The 4,527-nt window shown below is 43.8% G+C and overlaps 1 pseudogene; it reads left to right on the top strand.

Annotated features, from left to right (window-relative positions):
- The first annotated feature begins 2,922 nt into the window (after positions 1-2,922).
- On the top strand, positions 2,923-4,303 carry LOC6615248 (annotated as a pseudogene).
- The last annotated feature ends 224 nt before the right edge of the window (positions 4,304-4,527 follow it).

Raw genomic sequence — 4,527 nt, 5'->3', positions numbered from 1 at the left:
ATATGCTAAATGTTGAAACTCGTACGAATTTAATGCGAGTTAGCCAAAGGTCTGCAGGACAGACAGATGGAATTGAGATTGCAGTGGTCGGCGGATCGGTTTCGGCACTGCGAGAAATTCATACCGTAACTTGCATCAGCTTCTCCAAAAGCCTATAAGCATCAAATTTGATCGCATTACCATCCAGGAATGGGAATTCGGAATGGGAACGTAAATTATCTTTATCATTATAATAATATTGTATTAAAAATTTTCCCATTAAAAAAAAAAAAATTTGACCTTGATAAAATGTGGGAAAATACGTTTCAATTAAATGATTTCTCTATTTATAGATTCGCTATGTTATTCCAGTATTTTATGTTATTTATTTTCCTGCGATTGATTTAGAAACCAAAGAAGAAACTAGCTAAATATTGATGTGTGATATACAATGTTTTACAACATTGTCAATACTAATATATGTAATATCTTTCTATGTTCATTGTGGTTAAAAGTTCTTCTTGCTTTTCAAGGTGTAAGCCAACAACTACTTCGTATCTAGACAGGGTTGTCACCCTTTTTCTCAACAGAAAACAGATTGATTTTTAAACAGATTGAAGTGGTGGCAGAGCAGAATGGAGAATGGTGAACAATCAGAGGTATTAAAAAACGAGGCAGCCGTCGATGCACGATAAATCAAGAGATCCCCTCCCTTGTCTATGGTCGTGATCCGAGAAGTTCGGGCAATTAATACTGAACTACTCGACTACGACGACCTGAAGTAATTAAGTGCTGGCTGATGCGGGGGGACTGGCAACTTTTGTGCATTGAAAATGCGCGGAGAAAGAAAAAGAAAAGGAAATCGGAAGGAAATCATTTGAGTTTATGTCGCGCACAGGCATCGAATGCTGGTACCACAATTTTCCACCCATTCTGCAACCCCCCTGCAGCCAATTTTCCGCCAGCCATATGCAAATGGTACTGCAATTTGTGGCCTGAAGGAGCTGAGCTGCACGCAAATCGGAATCGAAATGAAAATCTATAGATAGCTGTATTACAGTGCACTGAGGTGGTCAGAGTTCGACCTAGCCTATTTATATAACCTATTTGATATCCATCTCAAACTCAATACACATTAACTGAGTATTAATGGGTATCTATGATAATGGTCGAGTTACTCGACTGTAGTGTTATCTCTCGTTTAGCACTAAGTAAGTGCTACATACATTTGAACACTGATAAAAATAACCAAATTTTTAAAACTCTCATGTACCTTTAGCGTTATTTTCCACTTAGAATCGCATAGGAATGCCCCGCCCACTAGATATCACCCACTACCCACCCCCCATCGAGTTCGTGTGTGTTGGCGAAAGCAGAAAAGGAAACACAAAAGCTATAAAATTTCAATTAGGCAAACCATTCCAGAAATTAATTGATAAACCTTATTCTTGATTTTTTCGGCACAGTTAAGCCAAACAATCTGCCAGAACTGCGTCAGTGAGCGTTAAAATTCCTTTACACTTGGGCTGATGCCACGCGGAGAAACTGGAACTCGGGGTAAGCGCTCCCTAAAATTGTGTAAAACTCGATGAAAAATTACTTGGCCCTTGGAGAATGTATGCATGCGCTGGAGACAGGGGAGTTATCTGCCCTTTTCCCTTTACTCCATCCACATCTACCTCCAGTTACAACAAACTTGAAGCCGCAGCCCCATCTTTGCCTTCTTCAGCTACATATACATACATTGTCATTTAATTTTGGCAATAAATGTGAACCGCTTTCGGGTTTCTGGGTTCTGGTTTCTGGATTCAGGATCGAGCACTCCAGGACTCCAGGTCTCCGGAACTCCGGGACTCCTGGCAGCAACTTCGCCACCGACGACATTGTGTGTAAACTGTCTGATAATCGTCTTCCGCCTATTTTAATGTGCCCAAACCATTCCCCCCACCAAAATCCACTCCAGCCAGCACCACGATGCGCACATGTGCGCGCTTAAATTATTCAACGAAAGTCCCTCCAAAAACTCCCATTTGCCCGCGCCCAGCGTGAAATATGATGGCGCTCAAATAAATTACGCGGAAAATTATTATGGCCGAGTAGGAGTCTCCCCCACTCATGTGATAATAGTAATGTAAAATTAATGCAGCTCAAGCCCACTTTCCCTGCCCCCGCCCCGAGACGCGAGATGTTGGCCATTCGGATGGCAGTTGGTGGTGGTGGCAGTTTTATTGCAATCGCCTTTCGATTGACTCGCAAGTGGCAGTTAAACCTGTCTGGGTTCCTCTTGAGCCATAATGTATCTAATTGCCGATGCTATTTAATATGGTAATATATTTGCAAGTGTCCATCGATTAGGCTATCAAATTCCTATGCACAAAGGATGACATTTTTTTACTATTTCATAAATGTGTTTGCTACGAAATTCCCGATTTGAGTAACTCGGCCTCTTTAGAAGGTGTGGTGTGACGGCGGGATCGGCTATAATCGATGTGCCGCCGATGAATCTACACTTATAAAAAAATAGCCCTAAAAACAACAATAAGGAAAAATTTTTAAAGAATGACCCATTATCAATTTGAACCAATTTTAGAAAAATGAACAACCAATCACTGAACATAATATTGCACTTTTTTTATGTGCATTTTCGTGAGTTAAGACATAGTTTTTATTTTTGGGGTTGGCCAAGTTAATTACCAAAAAATTCAAAAAAACTCCAACTTAAATCAAGAAAGCAACTATATGTATGGGAAATGTTTCCTACAAAAGCGATTTTCTAAAATACTGAAAAACTTTTCTGTGAGTGTAGGCGGCTGCCGTTAAATAGGTACTTAAGATAAGATAAGCGATTAGATAGCGACGAACAATCAATTAAGCTGGTGCATACATATAGTCACTGTGCACCAACCGCGGGTGCAGTTCTGTCCGGACACTCTCCAAGTAACCATGATCGTTGTTTTTGCACTTATTGCCACTCATGCCGTTGGATTCCTCGTTATGCTCCCCGTTGTCCTGAGCGGTTGATGTCTAATTGTCGTAACAATCGTTTGGCTGTGGCAACTTCTACACTTCGGGCGCTGGCGACGTCTTGGCGTACCCTTTGTTCCGTCTGCCCCATTTGTGGGGAATGTGTGGAACCTTTGCTGCTTTGGCGATCAGTTTCGCGAGTTGTACGAGAGTAAGGAGGCTGCCGGCCGCGCCTTCGTTGGAATCCACGTGCTGAACAACCACGCACTGCTTCTTCGAGATTCGGCTCTGATCAAGCGCATTATGGTGGAAGACTTCGCTCAGTTCTCGAGCCGCTTTGAGACGACTGATCCCAATTGTGACTAAATGGGTTCGCATAACCTTTTCTTTTCCAAATACGAGACTTGGCGGGAGACGCACAAGATCTTTGCGCCCTTCTTTGCTGCCGGAAAGGTGCGCGCTGCTGGAAACATTGGACAGAAGCTCGAGGAGCACATGGAGCAAAAGCTAAGCGACAGCTGGAGGTCAAGCAGTTGTGTGCCCTCTTCACTACGAACATCATTGCATCACTGGCCTTTGGCATAGAGGCGCACAGTCTACAAAATCCCGAGGCAGAGTTTCGACGTATTTGCATTGAGGTCAATGACCCCAGGCCAAAGCGCCTCCTACACCTCTTCACCATGTTCTTCTTTCCGCGACTAGCGCACAGGGTTCGCACACATCTTTACTCCGAAGAGTATGAGCGGTTTATGCGCAAGTCCATGGACTACGTTCTTTCCCAGCGCGCGTAAAGTGGGGAGAATCGCCACGATTTGATCGGAGTTCGGAGTCGGCGGAAAGCATAATCCATCGGCCAGATTTCTTTGCAGCCCAGGCAGCCTTTATGCTTTTGGCCGGCTTCGACACCTCGTCGTCCACCATAACGTTTGCGCTGTACGAGCTGGCCAAGAACATCACGATTCAGAACCGCCTGCGGATGGAGCTACGGACTGCCCTGCAGTCTAGCCAAGATCGGCAACTGAGCTGCGACGCCGTCACCGGATTGGTTTACCTGCGACGGGTAGTTGATGAGGTCTTGCGACTTTATCCGCCCACAGCTTTCCTGGACCGATGCTGCAATTCCCGAACGGGCTATGATCTCACGCCTTGGAATGGTGGATCGCCATTCAAACTGCGTGCCGCCACGCCTGTCTACATATCGGTGTTGGGAATCCATCGTGATGCACAGTACTGGCCAAATCCCGAAGTCTTCGACCCGGAGCGCTTCTCAGCGGAGCAACGGCAACAGCACCATCCCATGACCTTGTTAGGGATTCTCTTTGAATTACATTCAGTGATAGTTATATTAGGTCAACTTTAGCTGGACAATTGCTGCTGAACATGCACCTTAGAAATTCCTAAAAAGTAAACCACTCTTTAGGCATGTTTAAATTTAAGGACATTTTTCCGGGAATATCAAGTGGCCTTTCAAAAATATGTATTCACATTGTTTTTTGCGCATTTATTTACTATATTATGTATTCTATAAGAGCTACAGTTATCGTGCATGTTTCTATATACCATACTTATTAGCAGGTGAATTTT

This window comes from Drosophila sechellia, unplaced genomic scaffold (assembly GCF_004382195.2).
Source record: "Drosophila sechellia strain sech25 unplaced genomic scaffold, ASM438219v1 Y_32, whole genome shotgun sequence".
NCBI classification, from domain to species: Eukaryota; Metazoa; Arthropoda; class Insecta; order Diptera; family Drosophilidae; genus Drosophila; species Drosophila sechellia.
The sequence above is the reverse complement of the archived record's forward strand: the minus strand, read 5'-3'. Positions and strand labels throughout refer to the sequence as shown.